Here is a 19,575-nt window from a genome sequence, read left to right as displayed (position 1 = left end):
CTTTAGTTGGGGTGGTCAAGAAAGGCTTCTTGGAGGAGATGGCATTTCAGTTAAGATCTGAAGAAACTGAAGAGCCGGCTCTGTGGGGGGTGGGGTGGGGGAGAGTGTTCTGGGCAGAGGAAAAAGCACCAGCAAGGCCTTGGCTTGACTTGTTTGGCAGACTGTGTGCCAGGGTGAAATGGCAAAGGAGAAAGGGCCAGATGCAGCCGGAGAGGCAGACGTGGCTCCACACATCAGGGCCCTGCAGGGTCTGCCCAAAAGCTGGCTTACTTCTGACAATACTGAGCAGCCATAGAAGGTTTCTGTGTACAGGAAGGATTTGATGTGCATTTGAGAGGCAGCAGTGGAGACAGAGGAGAGCTTTGGGGTGTATTTTGGAGCTAGAATCGCTAGGGCTTGACCGGAAGGGAGGGGAACTGGTGGACTCAAGGAGGACTCCTAGGGGTCTGGCCTGAACACCTGGTGATGGTTGTGCTATTTGCTCAGATGGGAAGACCCAGGGAAGGATGAGGTTTGGGATAGGTGGGAATCGAGGGCTTCGTGTGAGACTCCAGGTGCCTGGAGTCTGGGCCGTAGGGAAGTACGGGTGACAGAGGTGGGAGTTGAGAGCAGAACCCTGGCATTTAAATCCATGGGAACTTAAGGGCTCAGCAAGGGGAGAGGGAGGAGAGACGAAGTCTCAGAATGGTGTCCATGAAAACCCCGACATTTGTGGGTCACATGGAGAGGAGGAGTGGCAGGCAGCGGGGACCGAGGGAGAAGGCAGGACAGAGCGATATCTGGGGAAGCAAGGGGTTTTCCCGGAGGGTGGCTGCCCAGCCCTAGGGAAAGCTGAATTTATTGAGACATGCCCATGGCATTGGACAACCTGGAAGGAGCTGGTGACTTTTCAGAGAAGCTTCTGTCGGGGTCGGGGAGGTGGGAACAGCCCATGGAGGGCTTCAGCCATGCAGAGAGGTGAGAAAATGGAGGCTGAAAGAGTGAGGAGGAAAGTCAACTCGCCACGCACCATTTTTGAGCTGTCTTGTATGTTTGATTAGTAGAGAACGGGTTACAAAGAGAAGTGGGTGGTGACCTAGCTGCACAGGAAAAGAGAGGAAACTGCCACCACGTGGGGCACTTCACGTGAACTCAGCTCTCATTTCGTCTTTACCCCAGGCCTCCAGGGGAAGGCGGCCCTGTTCATCTGTTTGCCTTTGTGTGAGAGCTTTCTCTAGGGAAAGTGCAGAACAGAGGCCAGGCGCGGTGGCTCACGCCTGTAATCTCAGCACTTTGGGAAGCTGAAAGGAGGTCAGGAGTTCGAGACCAGCCTGGCTAGCTTGGTAAAACCCTGTCTCTACCAAAAATACAAAAAATTAGCCAGGCGCGGTGGCTCACGCCTGTAATCCCAGCACTTTGGGAGGCTGAGGCAGGCAGATCACCTAAGATCAGGAGTTCAAGACCAGCCTGGCCAACATGGCAGAACCCCGTCTCTACTAAAAATACAAAAAATTAGCCGGGTATGCTGGCAGGCGCCTATAATCCCATCTACTCGGGAGGCTGAGGCAGGAGAATGACTTGAACCTGGGAGGCAGAGATTGCAGTGAGCGGAGATCACACCACGCACTCTAGCCTGGATGACAAGAGCGAAACTCTGTCTTAAAAATATATATATATATATATACACAAAGAATACAAAAAACTAGCCAGGTGTGGTGGTGTGTGCCTGTAGTCCCAGCTACTCGAGAGGCTGAGGCAGGGGAATTGCTTGAACCCAGCAGGTGGAGGTTGCAATGAGGCGAGATCGCGCCACTGCTCTCCAGCCCGGGCGACAGAGTGAGACTCCATCTCCAAAAAAAAAAAAAAAAAAAGGAAAAAGTGCAGAACGGGGAGTGGGTTCTGGCTGCTTGATTGTTTTCATTTCCTCTGGGATCCAGGAAGGCAGAAACTACTTTCCCGGAAGAGCCCGGAGAAAGGGTAGCCTGTCTGAGGTCTGGGAGAAGAGGCACTCACCCCTGTGCGTGGAATGCTGTGGTGGAAATTCAGGAATGGGGCTGTTCTCTCTCAGTCAGTCGCCGCACTCCTGGGTTCCCTGCAACCCGGAAACAGGGGCTTGCTTTTTAGCTCCTGGTTCTTTGAACGAAGTGTTTCTGTTCTCATTTAGCCCTGGGGCAAGAAGCTTAGACATTATGACTTTTAGGACCTGGAAGAACTTTCAGAAATTCTGTGATTCTCAAACTATGCTCCCTTAAAGAAGCAGTATGGAGGCCTGCCCTCAGTTACAGTGAACTCCCAGAAAAAATTAGATCATAGATACATTTTCTCAATTTTAGGTCTCTACTAAAATTGAAAAAGCCTTTTTTGGGCTGGGCACAGTGGTTCACACCTGTAACCCCAACACTTCGGGAGGCCGAGACGGGTGGATCACCTGAGGTCAGGAGTTTGAGACCAGCCTGGCCAACATGTTGAAACCCCGTCTCTACTACAAATCCAAAAATTTGCTGGGGGTAGTGGTGGGCACCTGTAATCCTAGCTACTTGGGAAGCTGAAGCAGGAGAATCACTGGAACTCAGGAGGCGGAGGTTGCAATGAGCCAAGATCGTGCCACTGCACTCCAGCCTGGGTGACAGAACGAGACTCCGTCTCAATAAACAAAACGAACTTTGTAAAACTCATGAACATCTTCGAACATATGCAGAAGCTGAGAGTAGTGTAGCAACCTCCCATTGCCATCACCTGACTGCAGCAATTCTCAAAAGATTTTCTAGTAAGTCTTCAACCCTTGGCATTTGCATCCCCACTCCCAACCAATGAAGGTAACAGTAGGCATTACCAGAAAAACCAAAATGTTGATTTAATTTAAAAGACTTTAGTACATGTGACTTGCAATGTGGAGATCTCCAAACAAAATATATTTTCTGCTAATATAACATCATTCCTTATTCATATGCTATACTTAAAGAATTCCACGAGTTCTAGTACAAGTTTTAGAACTACTGATCTCATTTTCAGACTAGGTGACTTGGGGTGACCGAGTTTTATAACTGGCCACAAGCTCACAATGAAGAATTGGGAACAGGACTAGAATGGAATTAGAATTTAGGTTTCCTATTCTGATGTGGGGCCCAGCCCCTGACTGTCACACAGTCTTCTCCTGGGCTATGCCTGGGGTTAGGGAAGGGCTAGATGCAGGTATCAAGAATGTTGGGAAAACACAGGTAGCTTTCAAGATTCCCAAGTCCCCCTCAGACTCAAGAGTAGTAGCTGTTGCTATCAGGCCTGTTTTCTTTGTTTGTTTTTTTTGTTTGTTTTTGAGATGGAGTCTCGCTCTGTTGCCCAGGCTGGAGTGCAGTGGTGCAATCTCAGCTCACTGCAACCTCCACCTCCTGGGTTCAAGCGATTCTCCTGCCTCAGCCTCCCGAGTAGCTGGGATTACAGGCATCTGCCAACACACCCGGCTTTTTGTATTTTTAGCAGAGATGGGGGTTTCACCATGTTGGTCAGGCGCGAACTCCTGACCTCAGGTGATCTGCCCGCCTTGGCCTCCCAGAGTGCTGGGATTACAGGCGTGAACCACTGCATCCGGCCTATAAGGCCTGTTTTTTTTTGTTTTTTGTTTTTGAGACAGAGTTTCGCTCTTGTTGCCCAAGCTGGAGTGCAATGGCACGATCTCGGCTCACTGCAACCTCCGTCTCCCAGGTTCAAGCGATTCTCCTGCGTCAGCCTCCCCAGTAGCTGGGATTACAGGCACACACCACCACACCTGGCTAATTTTTTGTAATGTTTTCTAAGTGGTATAATAACAGCACAGACATTTCTTCTCTTTTCTCAGTCTCATTTTGCTCTCTGACATTTGAGCCCTTCTGAAACTGCCTCCCTGGGCCTTCCCAAGGCCCCTGCAGGTTCCTCCCCACCTCCTTCAGCTGATCTCAAGCGGCAACCTCTGTTAACTGCATCCCCAGATCTCCACCCCCCACCCTCTGCCAGTGTTGATCCACTAACCACTTACCCACCCTCCTAGATCCAACTACCGACCTCCTCCCAAAAAAGGTACCTCCCCTCCTGACAAACCACCCAGCCTTCAGGACCCGGCTCCAGCTGTTCCCCAGGCAATATCACTTGAAGGGCCAGCCAGCACTTCCTAATCTCAGGATGCAACGCCTGCAACCCTTCATTCAGGGCACCTTTACTGAGCCGATTTCCAGAAGCCTCCACAGCTGAGCGACACGTAAGATACTGGGGCTACTGAAGGCATGGAGGATTCCTAGTTTTCCCGTGATAGAATGAGGGCTCATAGCACCTGCAGAAAGAGCTGCCCTGAACTGGGCATAGACAACGAATGCTGCCTGGGGTCACCTATGCATCAGCAGGAGGTGGCTTCTGGCTTTTGACGGTTGAACTGGAATTTAGAGGAGGGGTGAGGAAGGCATTTCAGAGGGAGGAATACAGCAAGCACATACCTCCCGAGACACAAGACACATGGGCTTTTCAGGAACGGGAGTTTGTTGTGGTGGTGCACAGCGGGTGTGGGCAGAGAGCAGCTAGGAAATGCGGCTGGAAGGTGGGGCGGGGTCAGAAGGGCTCCCAGTGCTCTGCTGGGGAGCTGCCACCAGACCCGAGGCCGCACCAGCCCTTCCCCTAGGCTGTGTGCCCCACCTGGGGGGTTCTTCCCTCAGAATGCACTCCCCAGCTTAACTTGCTTCTCCTTGCCCACCCGTGTCAGACCAGTTACTGAGTGAGCCCACCCTAGATTACCCACTCCAGGCTTTCCCTCCCCCGAGATTTAAGACGACTCAGGATGCCACAAAATGAAAGAACTGGAAAATAAGTGAATGGGGAAGATGAGACATTTCCGCAGTCCCTGAGGCTGAAGTGAGAATTCCTGCTGCTGGGAAGGACGTTGTTGTCTGGTGTCTGTTCCACCCCCTGTTGCTCTTCCTTCACCTGCTTACTAGTCCTGTAAGGACTAAGCTCTGCTTTAATCATGATCACACCCTGCCGCAGAACCTCCAGTGGCTCCCCATTGGCTCCCCCATCATGTCAGATGCCCTCTGGCTATTTCTCAAGTCTTCAACCCTGCGACCTCCACAATCAACCCACCCCACTTTCACTACAGTCCTCTAGTAGGAGGGTGTCCCGTAGGAGGGGACCTTGCCATGCTCCTTCCTTCCTGTCACTGTTCCTGCTGTGCTTTCCCCAGTCCATTCTTCAGGGTTGAGGCCAAGAGCTGCTGCCTCCTCCAGGAAGGTTTCCAAGATTTCTCCAGTCCACAATGACCTTTTCCCTTCCCTGAATCCCTGTAACCCTTACTGGATTTTTGTTTGTTTGTATTTTTGAGACACAGTTTCACTCTGTCTCCCAGGATGGGGTGCAGTGGTACAATCTCTCGGCTCACTGCAGCCTCCACCTCCCGGGTTCAAGCAATTGTCGTGCCTCGCCTCAGCCTTCCCAGTAGCTGGAATTACAGGCACGCACCACCACACCCAGCTAATTTTTGTATTTTAAGTAGAGATGGGGTTTCGTTGTGTTGGCCTGGCTGGCCTTGAACTCCTGACCCCAAGTGATCTGCCTGCTTTGGCCTCCCAAAGTGCTGGAATTACAGGCATGAGCCACTGCACTCAGACTGTCCTTACTGTTAATATTACTTAGCACTCAATCATATTTCATCAGGGTATTTTTCACTATTTCTTATGTGTTAAGCACGTCTTCCCCTGTCTGGCCTAATACAATGGGCAGGGAGAACAGGCCCAATGAATACCTACCGGTCGGCTAAGCAGTTAGGAGGTGGGTGAATGTGGGATCACTTCTCTGGGAGCATGAGATCTTGGATTTCCACCATGGCAAGGGCTCACACCCTTGATTTCGAGGTGGTTTTTCCAGGGGTGCTGACAGGTATACCTGGACGATGGCATGGGGACTGGTATGGACAGGCTCCATGGGTAAAGTGGGGCCAGAATCTCCTCCATCCTGTGTTCCTGTCGTTCTCACCGGGCTTCTGAGCTGAGAAGAACCTTCTTTGGCCTGGCAGAGCTGGCCAGGGCTGTGGGGAGGGCAGGGATGGGGCAGTTCCTCCTCCCAAAGGAACGCAATCCCTTAGTTCCTCTTCCTTCTAATTCTCAGAGCAAAAGACACTCTGACGAAAGGCTTGAGGGTTTAGGAAGGGCCTCTCGCTTCATTAGCCCTCCCTGTAGCTCTGCAAGGCAGATGAGCGCAGAGACCCAGGGTCAGTAGCTGGGCGGTCATCTTGCCTGGGAAGCCACTCACTCCAGTTTGTGTCACTGCTCGTGGTTTTAGGACTCAGTTACAGCACATCGATGGCATGACTCGCTCATTAATCTCTTCACCCCAGCCAGATTCTAAATTCTGTCTAGGCAGCAGGTACCATGTCCTACTGCACCTAGAGCACTAGGATCTGGTCTCTTTACTGCTTCCAACCTGAAGGTAGGGACCCTCGACTCATGCATCCTTATACTTATTAGATGCTTAATAAATATTGAATAGTGATAATGAAGCATCTGTGTCTGGAATGTCATAGTCTCCCCTCCCTTTCCTCACAGCACTCAGGTACAACCCACTCCCTCCGCCCAGGGCTGCCCAGCAGATAGCAGCGCCTTCATGGACCTTAAGGGTCCTTTGGAGGCAAGTTCAAATACTGCCTTGAGTGGGGTCCCTCTTACTGGGTGTGGGACCTTAGGCATTACTTACCCTGTACCCCAGCTGAGGTTCCTCCTGTATGGATAGACTTGGCCCTACTCTGCATCCCCATGGCAGCAGCACTCACCAGCTTGTATTCTGCCTCTACCCATTTCTGCATTTAAACTTGTTCAATACAGGCATTCTGGGCACCCTCTGCCCCCGGGGCTGGCATGTGGGAGGTGCAGGGTGAAATGTGCTAAATCAATGAACAGTTCTCATCTCGGAGTTGTGTGGATTAATAAGGTAACATACAACATTTAAAGCTCCTGACACAGAGCTAGCATATAATAGGAACTTGATACTTTTTTAGAAAGTATTTTAAATTACGTAAGTATTACACAAATACATTCTTGTGAAAAAGTCCACCCAAACTTGCCACCCCAAAACTTTATTTTGAGACAGGGTCTTGCTCCATTGGCCAGGTTGGAGTGCAATGGCATGATCGTGGCTCACTGCAACCTCAACCTCTTGGGCTCAGGTGATCCTCCCACTAAGCCTCCTTAGTAAACAGGCATGTGCCACCACACTCGGCTAGTTTTTAAATTTTTTGTAGAGATGGGGGTCCCCTTATGTTGACCAGGCTGGTCTTGAACTCCTGGGCTCAAGCAGTCCTTCTGCCTCAGCCTCTCAAAGTACTGGGATTAGAGGCATGAGCTACCACACCTGGCCTGAAAATTTAATTCCTTCACCAGAAGTACTGATGCTATCAGCTTGGTGTATGTCATGATTTTTTTTTTTTTATCTGTGTGTATGTGTGTAAATACATAATTTTGCTTCAGGGGTCCTTTTTTTCCTTTTCTTTTGACACAAATGGAACCACACTGTAGTTTCGGTTTACAGCTCGGTTTTTGACTTCCAGTAAGTCTGTGCAATCTAGCCACGTAATTACTATCATATTCCACCGTATGGATTCCATGGTTTTATTTAGCCATTCTGATACTGGTGGGCATTTATGTTGTTTATGATATTTTACTATTTAGCATTGTAGCTGTGAACATCCTTGGTCATACATCTTTGTGTATCTGTTTCTCTAAGATAGATACCTAGAAAGAAAAAGGCCTAGTTGAAGGGAGTATGCATTTAACATTTTATGACATCTGCCAAACTGCCCTCTAAAAAGGGCACTGCCAATTTATGCTTCTGTGAACAGGGTATGAGAAGACCTTTGCCAACATCAGTATTTTGCTAGTCAGATGGGTGGGAAAATAGTATCTTGTTATGCTTTTAATTGGCATTTCCCAGATAATAAGTGAGGTTGAACATCTTTTCCTATGTTTATTGGCCATTTGTGCTGCTGCTTCTTTGAGCTTAGCAAATGTTGCCTCCTCTGACTTTACAACCCTGCAGTCTCAACAGACTGTGCTTCCTGTCCGCCCTGGGGAGAGCAGGCCATGAATGTCCTGAAGGTCCCCCCTGTTGTGCCATATTCCATTTAATAAGCAGTCACTCCGCACCTACTAAGTAAAGGGGCCTTGTGCTAGGGGCAGTGGGAAGGAGGAGATGAATAAGGTATGATCTCCTGGGCTTTAGTCTAGTTCAGGGGAAATGGCAGTGCAAAGTAGACCAGTAAAGGCTCCAACCACATTATTAGCCAACTGTATGGGTAGCAGTTTTAGGGTATTTGGACTGGAAGACATTCCTCACTTATTTGCCATACCTGACCTTTTGCAGGGTGGCCTCAAAAATAACATCACCCTTGAAGGAGAGGATGATGTTTGGAGTAGGCACAGCAAGTATACTTTACCCAAAGGCTGAACAAGTTCTAGAGGCTCCCATGACAGCCTGTAACCAGTAGTGACTTTGAGGGCTGGCCCTTACCATAGGCTACGAACGTTGCCACAAAGGGACTCCTCATTGTCCTGTAAGTAGATGGGTTGGTTGCGCACCGGATTCTTTACTTCTGGGACACAGAGAGAACAGCTCTTAGAACAACCCCTACTTTTTAGTGGTGAGAAAAAAAGAGGCAGGGTGGGGTAGGCGCCTGACTAGTAGCTGGTTCAGGGCCAGCTCCTGGCCACAGCAAAGCCTGAACCAGGGAAAGGGTGTTGAACTTTACTGAGCACCTACTTTACATCAGGCACTATGCCAGGAGCATTAGCTGTTACCACAATCCTAAAACATGTTACCTCTATTTAATATATAAGAAACCTTTTTTTTTGGTCTTTGTTTTTATTTGAGATGGAGTCTCACTCTGTCACCCAGGCTGGAGTGCAGTGGAGCGATCTTGACTCACTGCAACTGCTGCCTCCTGGGTTCAAGCGGTTCTCCTGCCTCAGCCTCCTGAGTAGCTAGGATTACAGGCACCTGCCACCACACCCAGCTGATTTTTTATATTTTTAATAGAGATGGAGTTTCACCATGTTGGCCAGTCTGGTCTCAAACTCCTGACCTCATGATCCGCCTGCCTCAGCATCCAAAGTGCTGGGATTACAGACATGAGCCACCGTGCCCGGCCAGAAGTATTTTTTTAACCTCTATTTTGCTATTAGAAAACTAAGATTTATCTAGGTAGGTAGGTTGCAGCCACATGAGTATCCTAATGGAGTGGCCCAGTGGGCCAGACGAGACTCCAAATCTCACCTTGCTTCTGTTGTGTACCCAAATGACTCACCTACACTCCCAGTTTTCCTGGTTTCCTGGCTTGGAAATTGTCATGAAATTGAAGAATGCACTTAGAAGAGAGGGAGAGAGCTGGCCTGGCTTTCCAGCCTGCGCATGCTCTTCCTGCCCCTGGCCTGCAGTTGTTGGGGCTGTTCCCCATGCCTCTTTGCCAGGAGGCTCAGGTCTCTTTCAGCCTCCCCGATCACCCCTCCCAGCTCTACTCATGTGGTCCTGAACCCTTGCCCTTGAATTGCTGTTTTTTCATGACCATATGGATGATGTTGTGAAACTGGATTAAGAAAATGTTGGAATGAGATTTGGGAGGCCTGGTTTCTCGTCTCAGCTTCTGCCCCTCCTTAGCTATGGATGTGAGGAGGTCTTTTCTGCTTTCCTGGTTTATAATGTGACAGAAATACATGAGATGACCCCAGAGATTCTAAAATTCCATCATGGCAGGTTGGGGGGTGAGACTGGAATCATGATCTGCACTCTCTTTGTTACCTAGATTACCTTGCATATAAATTCTGAATTAAATATTTGAGTGAATTCTCAGACCTCGCATATATGTCTCTTCTAAAGGCACATACATGAAGCATCCTTATAAAAACTCTTTTTAGCTGGGCATGGTGGCTCACACCTGTAATCCCAGCACTTCGGGAGGCCGAGGCGGGCAGATCACGAGGTCAGGAGATCGAGACCATCCTGGCTAACACGGTGAAACCCCGTCTCTACTAAAAATACAGAAAATTAGCCGGGCGTGGTGGCAGCCGCCTGTAGTCCCAGCTACTCTAGTCCCAGCTACGTGGGAGGCTAAGCCAGGAGAATGGCGTGAACCCGGGAGGCGGAGCTTGCAGTGAGCCGAGATCGCGCTACTGCACTCCAGCCTGGGCAACAGAGTCAGGCTCCATATCAAAAAAAACAAAAAACTATTTTTAAAACCTTTGGTCCAGCGCAGTGGCTCACGCCTGTAATCCAACACTTTGGGAGGCCAAGGCGGGCAGATCACTTGAGGCCAGGAATTCGAGACCAGCCTGGCTAACATGGTGAAACCCCGTCTCTACTGAAAATACAAAAATTAGCTGGGCATAGTGGCACATGCCTGTAATCCCAGCTGAGTCACTAGAATCGTTTGAGCCAGGGTGGTGAAGGTTGCAGTGAGTCAAGATTGCGCCACTGCACTCCAGCCTGGGCAGCAGAGCGAGATCCTGTCTCAAAACAAAACAAAAAACCCAAAGGGTTGTCCAGCCTTTACTGAGCAGATACTGTGTGCTCAGTCTTTAAGATACCACCTTGTGTGTCTGGGTGTCTACTATGTTCCAACATTTTCTAGACACTAAGGAAGCAGATTTAAAGGTAAGTCAGAATCCCTCCCCTCCCCTGCCAGAGGTTGGTAATAAATGAATGAATTGTTCTGTAGCCAGGGCAGGGTTGTTTTAGAAATACTGAAGGAAGGACTATGCGAGCAACTCCCTAGCCCTACCTAAGGACCTCAGGGAAGGCGGTACCCAGGGAGAGGCAGTGTACCGCCATTGACCTGAACAGGACTGCTTGGCAGGGACAGTGGGGGAAGGGCATGGAATGGGGTCCGAAGGGAGATGGTCAAAGAAATCTTCTAGGAGTTTGGAGTCTAGAGCACCTCAAGGTTTCTCCAATATTTAGGCCAACTTTAACTTTCCCATAGCACTGTCTATGAGGCTGACAAAGCAGAAAATATAATGGCCAATGTTCTCTCTGCTTTAAAAACCAGACTGCTTGTCAGGGAGGCCGTGGGATGTTCAAGTATGGGGTGGTCTGCCAGAGCCCTCTGTGCCACTTTATTAAGGGACCAGTATACTAGTTAAAGGAGTTAATGAACCTCAGTACTTACTACTTACTGCTTAGTAATTCCGTACTTAGTAAATACACATATAGTATGCTAGTGGTGGGGTAGGGGGAGACCAGTTGGATACAGTCCCTGTCCCAGAGGCAGACATTGTCAAGTGGAGGAGGCAGGAATGTTCCCAGCAAGCCTCAGTGGCAGGCGGAGCATGGGGCTTGCTCTGTGCTCCTGTGTAATAAGAGCCCAACATGAATCGTAAAGGAGCATGAGAGCAGCTTCTGGAGGACTCCAGGAAAGCTTCCTGGAGGAGGCAGGCATCCTTTGAGAATTTCAGTAAGTGCAAAAGAGGCTGGGCGCAGTGTAATCCCAGCACTTTGGGAGACCAAAGTGGGAGGATCGCTTGAGCCCAGCAGTTCAAGACCAGCCTGGGCAACGTGGCCACACCCCCTCTCTACAAAAAAAAAAAAAAAAATTTAATTAGCTGGGCATGGTGTTGTGTGCCAGTGGTCCCAGCTACTCAGGAGGCTGAGGTCGAGGCTGCAGTGAGCCGTGATCATGCCACTGGACTCCAGCCTGGGTGACAGAGTGAGATACTGTCTCAAATAAATAAATAAATAAAAGTGTAAAAGAGGAGGAAGGCATTTCAGGAAAAGGAACTACTGAGGGCAAAGAGAAGGTGGCACTTCTGGGTTGTTTAGGGAATAGTAGATCTGGCAATGGGGTGCAGGGCTTAGGGAGGATGATGGGTAAGAAGAGAGAGAACTAGAAAGCAAGGGGGTCACATCCTCAAGGGTCTTCCTGCCATACTGAGAAATTTAGGCTTCGTTGTGCAGTGGAGAGCAGGAGTGGAAGAGAATTGGACATGTAGTTTGGGAAGATAACCTGGCAGGATGGTAAGGATTCCCCAGAGAGGGGAAGTTTAGAAGCAGGACCAGCTAGGAGAACATTACATTTGGCCTTGACTGAGGGTTGAGGTAATGAGAGGCAGACTTGAAAGAATTGCTAGAACTGGTCCTGGTTGGAGGGGAGGGAAAAATTTGCCTGGTATTGGTGGCTGGGCTGGGGACAGGGTTCATTATCTGAGCTAGAGAATCCTGGAGGAATAGCAGGTTTGAAGCAGGATGATGGGGTGAACTTGTCATTTTCTTATGTATTCTGATGAGCAGAAGTTTTAAATAAAGTCCAACTTACCCATTTTTTTCTTTTATTGGTCAGTGTTTGTGTGTGTTATCTCTCAGAATTATCTGTCTACCCCAAGGTCATTAAGACATTTTCTCTTAGGAGGGGGTGAATTTTTGAGTGAGGGTTTGGATAAGCTGCTTTTGAGAAGCCAGCAGATTGGTGTCAATGGGGACAGGTTCTTTTTTTTTTTTTTTTTCTTTTTTTGAGACAGAGTCTCACTCTGTCGCCAGGCTGGAGTGCAGTGGCACGATCTCGGCTCACCACAACCTCTGACTCCCTGGTTCAAGTGATTCTCCTGCCTCAGCCCCCCGAGTAACTGGGACTACAGGCACACGTGCTGCCATGCCCAGCTAATTTTTGTAATTTTAGTAGAGATGTTGGCAAGGCTGGTCTCAAACTCCTGACCTCAGGTGATCCACCCACCTCGGCCTCCCAAAGTGCTGGGATTACAGGTGTGAGCCACCATACCTAGCCACCTCTGGCTAATTTTGTATTTTTAGTAGAGACGGGTTTTCACCATGTTGGCCAGGCTGGTCTTGAACTCCTGACCTCAAGTGATCTGCCCACCTTGGCCTCCCAAAGTGCTGGAATTACAGACGTGAGCCATCACGCCGGGGCTACATTAAGTTTTGAGACAGAGTCTTGCTCTGTCGTCCAGGCTGGAGTGCAGTGGCATGCTCTGAGCGTAGCTCACTTCAGCCTTGAACTCTTGGGCTCAAGTGATCCTCCCACCTCAGCTTCCCAAGTAGCTGGGATTACAGGCATGTGCCACCATGTCCTCTGTGGAGCCCTTTCTGACTTCCATCAACTCCCTGCGGCCACCCCGCATCCTTCACCTCTCAGTCTACACTCCCTCCCAGGCCAACTGCATGGGGGGTGTGTGTGTGTGTGTGTGTGTGCGCGCGCAAGTGTGCGTGTGAATGTTACCATTTTTCTGACTTGCCATTCTTCAATAGCAGCTCTGCAGATGCCACAGCTCTTCCCTGTTCCTCTTTAGTCCATGAATGGTGGGCAGTATAGATATTACTTTCACTTGCAACTCAGATGGATTGAGCAAAAACAGGAATAACAGCTCAGCTGCCTGTATATTTGATGCTAGATGCTATTGGAAAGGCAGCTTTGTGAGGCAAAAAAAAAAAAAAAAAAAACACAACAAGAATTGAATGAACTTGCTTATATACCAAAGATGCTGTTAGACGTCAGTGTTTCTCAAAGGGTGGGACTGTGTGTTATCCCGCCAGAACCACCTGGGCAGTGCATTAAAAAGGCACACTCCTGGAGCAGAAGCTCTGGGGCAGTACTTGTAGGTCTGACTTTCTAGCCAGCCCCCCAGATGATACCGGGACTTACTACAGCTTGAAAACCACCAAGCTTCAGAGGATTAGAAGTAAACCAAATCTGGCACAGATGAGAGTCCCACACAGATGTATCGGTAGATGTATTTATTGTATCACCTGCATTGGCGGTGGGGGCCTCTCTGCACATTTTGCTTAAACGTGACTACCTGGGCCAGGTTCATCACGTTGGGAATTTAGTGGTATGCCCAGCACGGGTGGCTTCCTGAGCTCTCCGGGTGATTGATATGGCCTGGGTTGCCAGTCTAACCTTGAATAACAAGTAAGGAAGAAGTACGGACTCTAAGGCGGGCAGACCTAGGGAACAGTTTCCAAACAGGGTTGTGGGGGAAAGACCGGAAAGGACTTGGTACAGGAATTTAAATGTTTCCTTTCGGATGGAGATGGCAGGGTTCCCGCTGTTTTCAGCAATAGTTACAGCAATGCCTGTCTGCTGGGATCCTCTGGAGTCTTCTCTTTGGACCCTGAAACTTGAGAGGGTCTGCATGCCTGAATCTGAATGCGGCTCCTTTAGGCCCCTCCCTTTGACCCTCGGAGCCTGGAGAAGGGGTGGGGGAAGGGTGGGGAAAACAGGCCTGGCTGTTAAGGTTTACCAGGTTCCTTTTGGCCCACACCCCTCTTAGTATAAACTTAACACTTCTCTCCAGGGTCCAGTTTCTAAAGCAAAGTGACAGCATCGACACGTCCCTAAAGCAAACTTGTCATGAAGTCCCTCACCTCTCGAATGTGAGTCCCTCCTGGCTTCCTTTGATCTTATCTGTAATATTTAGCAGATACATGTGATTCCATTAGGCTAGTTAGGAAACCAAGACCCAAAGAAGCTAGGGGTTATTTAAGGTCTCGTCATCAGCTGTAAAACGCCGTGCTCAGTGCCCTGCTCAGTGAAAGACCTGGCATCCCCTCCCAGTTGAATTTCCTGGTAAGGGGCATGTGAGATCCGGGGTCATGGGGCACTGCCACCCTCCCCCCCGCCGCCGTGGCATCTCTGCTCCCTGGCCCCAGACTCAGTCACTGGTAGAGTTGTGCAGACCCAGCAGTTCCGGGATAGGGGGTGGAAGTGAGCAGGAAGGAAGAGCTGGGTTTGTGGAGAAGCCTTCCCCTTATGGGGCAGACCCAGAGCTGTAGGGAAAGGGAAGGCAGACACTAAAGCTCCAGAGCCTGATGGCGCGGCTGCTGGGCTGGGACTTCCCGACATACACCATTAGGGAAGTGTAGGGTTGGCTGGGAGAGAATGAGGGAGCCAGGGGCTCTGGGATAGAGGTCGGGGGAGAAGGGGAGGTGAGGGTATCAGTAAGAGGGAAGGACTGCCTTTCCAGCAGGTGGGCTCCCCTATCCTGCATCTTCCTCTCTTGATTTAGAAGAATTCATCTAGAGTGTCAGTGCAAAAAGCCCCTTACCACTCCTCCTCCCTAACAATACCCTAAGGCTGTGCTCGTGCTTTTCATTCCTGCCCTTCATCTGCCAGGAAGCTCATGCAGTTGCAGATGCCCCCTAGATCTGGCCATTCCTGTCTGAAAAACCTGGGAGGTTGTGCCCATTCCTAGTTTCTGCTCTTTCATCTTTCCTTGAGTCTTCCTGCCTTCACTGATCCCAGCCGCCTCTGAGTTCCTTCGGCACATGTAGAAAGCATCCCTACCACATAATTTACCATCTAATTGCATGCTGTCTTGAATGAGGGCTGTGGTTTCATGTGTGGTGGGTCTTGGGTACACAGTTAGGCTGTGAGTAACAGAAGCCTAGAGCCCCATCGTGTCTACTAGCTCTTGCACCTCTTTGCTTCCCTTCCCCCAAGCCTACCTATTGCAGGTACTAAGGACTGACCGATCCGATCCGGTGTTTAGGTGAGCTTCAGGCAGGCTCCCAGGATAAAGCACAGTTCCCTTACAGGTTCTAAAACTAGACTGGTCAGTGCAGGGGTTAGAGGGGTGTCCCTGCCTGACCACATTTGCCCAAATGCTGTTCCTCTCCCCAGACTCAGGGAGGAGGTTCTGCTGCAGGGCCCAGGTTTGGGGTGGTGGCATAGAGCCCAACCAGGCAGCACACTGCAGTTGCCATGGTGACCCTTTTGCTTTTCTTCAGGAGGATGGATTTCTCTTTCAGCCCAAATCATCTGCCTGGGCTACTCTGAGAACCAGACTCCTAGCCCCCTGCCTTCCGCATTCCACCACAGGGGGCACTTGTCAGGGGCTTTGGTTTGAAATCACAGTCCAGCATCCAACAGCAGCAGGTTGTGCTTGAACTGGGAGCAGGCGGGAAAGGCCCAGAGGAGGGGCTCACCTGGGGCGCATGCCCTGAGGGAGCTGACCTCCATCTCCTTCTGCTACCCCTCCTCTCTCCAGACCACTTCTCTCCAGTGAATGACTCTGACCCTTCCAGTGGGCTGGGTACTCTCTAGGCCTCAGTGTTCTCATTTGTAACAGAGACAGCCAGGGCTCTCCGTGTTTCCACACCTGGCTAGTATTAGAGTTACCCAGGGAGGTGTTAGTAGATTCCTGGGCCCCACCCTGAGCCTGCTGATCTACACAGGTGGAGCCCAAGAATCTGTATTTTTAAAGCCCGCCTTGGGTGATCCAGATGCAATGAAACCAAAGTGAGTCTGGGGTTCTCCTGGCGAGATGATCTGCAAGGCCCTTGTGAAAAGAAAGGAAGCTCTGCCTCTCCAGGCTTCCAGGAGCTTCTGGAGAGCCCCTTACAGGCTAGTCTTGTCAGGAAGCGGGTGTTTCCTGGTCATGCCGGCTAAGCCAAGACCAGACCCCCACCTCTCTCCCTTCAGAGAAGCCAGGAGAGAGAGTGACAGGAAGGGGGGATGTTGCCATAACAACAAGCTCCAGGCAGAGGCCTCCCTTCCAGGGGCTGGTACTTCACCCCAGTCCTGGTGGTTTCCATGGAGATGGGTTACGGAGGGACAGGGGGAACATTTGCCCCACTTAGAGCATCAACCAGGAGCTGCCAGAAGGCAGAACACCGCTAGGTGGGAGCCTTTGGACCCCTCTGCTCTCCGGGTGCACATCTGACACCTTCCCCCTGCTTAGTTGCTCTCTCTGCGACTGGTCTCCTTAGCAACAAGTCCTGCTAACTCCATGCTGTTGGCTCCATGGCTATTTTTAGCTTCACTGCCAGCAGCCCATTCCTGGTCATTTGCTTGCAACCTCCATATGGATTGCAAGGGAATAGGAAAACAAAGATTCTCGGCCTCTTTTGGGAGCCCTAGACTGGGACCTCTTAGCAACCATTAGAATTCCTGTCTACGGTTCCTGAGACAACATTGCATTCAGTTCAGCAAGCAGTTTTAATCCTCTATTTTGGGCAAGATGCTCTGGCCCACACTGCTTCCATACGAAGGTGAATGAGGTCCAGTCCCTGCCCTCTAGGAATATTTAATCTTGTAAAGGAGAAAGGGACAGGAGGGGAGGATAAGGGCGAGGGGACAGGGCAGCACTGTCAAAAGAACTTTCTGGGATGATGGCGATGTTCTAAAATCTGTGCCATCCAATTCAGTAGCCTCCAGCCACATGTGGCTCTTGGACACTTGGAATGTGGCCAGTGTGACTGAGGAACTAAATTTTAATTTGTATTTAATTCAGATAGACACATGCAGCCAGTAACTGCTGTCCTGGACAGTGCAGGGCTAGAGGAACTTTCACGGTGGAGGTCACTGGCAGACTGGTGTAGAAGGATATGCAGGGTTTTGGTGGTGAAAGTTGAAGGGGAGGAGCCTTCCAGGAAGAAGGAACAGCATGAGGAATAGCAAGTGGGCGGGCAAAGCGTGGGCTTCATGATATCACACGGAGGCCTCCAGATTCGTGGGGGCCTAGAATGTCACGCAGAGTGTTGACTGATTGGCATTGAGGCTTTTGAGCTGTAGGTGGGAGGAGGACAGGTTCAGAACAGACATCCGTCCTGACCTCTCTTTTTGTCTGGATAAAGTCTCCCTGGTCTTGGGGTTGGTGGGAATATGTGTGGGGTGGAAAACATGCAGTGACTTCATATGTGTTGCTTTGCAGATGGCTTTATAGGGACCATGGCTTCTCTGATTCAGAGTAGAGAGACTCACATGGTGAATGTCCTATGGGATGGCAGCAACATCATCTACCATTATCCTGCCAGAACTGGATTTTATGATAGAGCATGCCACAGAGCACTGAACTTTGAGTAAAACGTCAGGCATGAGCTCCAGGCATTGCTGCTCTTTGGAGAAGTATCATGATGGCCTAGTGTCTCGTCTCAGTTCTTTGAGGCTGGAAAGTCACATTAACACACTTATGATCATGACTCTTCAAAGACCCAGGAGAATGATGCACCGCAGAATGTTAGATTTACCAATTGATAACAGAACATGTCCTCACCACACAGATCATAATACTTGTCCTGCTGTTTTCTGGCAACTTACTGGTATCAGAGTCATTGGAAAATGTAATTAGAATTGAAAGTTTGCTTGAGGAATATGGGATCAGGGCAGAGAGATGTCCTTCAGAGGTATTTTTTTTGGGCTTTGGAGGCCTATGGGATCACTGTTGTCTGCCCACCAAACAGGAACTGTGCCGTCATTCTCAGGTCACTCTCTCCGTTGGACCACGCTGGATACTTCCTTTCCAGCACCTCTTTTAGGCTCTTGACATCCAGCATATTTTCTTTTCGTCCAGGAGTTCCTCCTTTCAACATACTTTTATAACAAATCCAAAAACATGGCTTATTTTACATGATGCTGGTATTTGAGTTGACTATCTTTAACTCAATCAAAAGACCTATCTGGTAAACTGCCAGGGAGGTTTACTTTATAAGCTCAAGAGCACGTGTGACCTGAGGATCCTTGATGATTGCTCCATCTTAGTAAGGGGATTTTTCCTTTTAGTAAAATCACCCCTGCTCTAGATCTTGGGGTCTCTTCTGCTTTGGGGTGTGACTTTGTGCATTGACCACAAAGAAGACACATCTCTGTTTAAGTGACTCAGTCTAGAAAAGGCAGTGTTTCCTGTCTGCATTGTTACAGGAGAGGGAAGGAAGATGCTCTGGGTTGTTAAAGGGACACCTTTGAGCCTAGGCTTCCTTTTGCGTGTTGGGAAGTTGTGTGGAAGAGGTAAGATTTGACTTTAATGTTAAAGGATGAGAATAAGGAAGTTTGACGGCAGGAGGGAACAGCTACTTAGTATGTGGGCCAAGAGAAAGCGAACAGTTCTGGCCAGTTCTGACACTTTGAGTCCTTGCTACACACATGGCATCATTGCAGTCTGATGTCCCAAGACCACAGAATGTGGAGTCTAAGGTGTGTAGCCATGTTATAATGGAAGAGCGGGTATCATAAGCGAGACAGTGTCTGAAAGAGGCCGTCAAGCCAGAACCAGAAACTTCTTTTGAGAGGAGGCCTGAAGTGAGTTCTCAGGCCCATTGACTGGCATGGATGCAGAAGAGGTATCAGTGAGAGAAGCAGCGAAGCAAGTCATACCGCATTCCCTAAAGGTTGGGAGCAGGCAAGAGGGACAAATTCTGGGCTTCTCACTTCCGCTTGGGGAGCCCCTGGAAATGTGTACCAGGCAAATACCTTAGTTGTGTTAAAAGATGGGTTGGAACAGAAGAGGGCCTGTGTTTTTGTTTGCTTGTTTTTCGAACAGCTTCTTTTCCTAGCTGTATGGATTCTGGGTCTCAGGGTTGGGGGAGTCTGTACCCAAGTCTTCTAGGTAGAAGGCTCTCTGGTTTGGGGTCCTTGCTCTTCAGGGTTTGCTTGCTCTGATGGCCCTCAGTGGGAGGGGAGGCTCCCTCACTGCACATCTTATGACTTCATTATACCAGCACCTGTATGTCCCAGGTAACTGTGGCTGGGAGCCAGGCATCTAGGGAGTTGTCTCATTGTCATTAGGGGATGCTGGCATTCCATGGCCCAAGAGGGCTGATGTCATCACTCCTGTTTTGCAGATGAGACAACAGATTTCTTGGGGGTTAAGTGAC

The 19,575-nt window shown here is 49.7% G+C and overlaps 1 protein-coding gene across 6 annotated transcripts in view; it reads left to right on the top strand.

The window, feature by feature from the left end:
• The window catches only part of DNMT3A (DNA methyltransferase 3 alpha), a 109,074-nt gene that overhangs the window by 67,212 nt on the left and 22,287 nt on the right, over window positions 1-19,575 (top strand). The window lies entirely within an intron of this gene.

Source organism: Piliocolobus tephrosceles, chromosome 15, assembly GCF_002776525.5.
Source record: "Piliocolobus tephrosceles isolate RC106 chromosome 15, ASM277652v3, whole genome shotgun sequence".
NCBI classification, from domain to species: Eukaryota; Metazoa; Chordata; class Mammalia; order Primates; family Cercopithecidae; genus Piliocolobus; species Piliocolobus tephrosceles.
The sequence above is the reverse complement of the archived record's forward strand: the minus strand, read 5'-3'. Positions and strand labels throughout refer to the sequence as shown.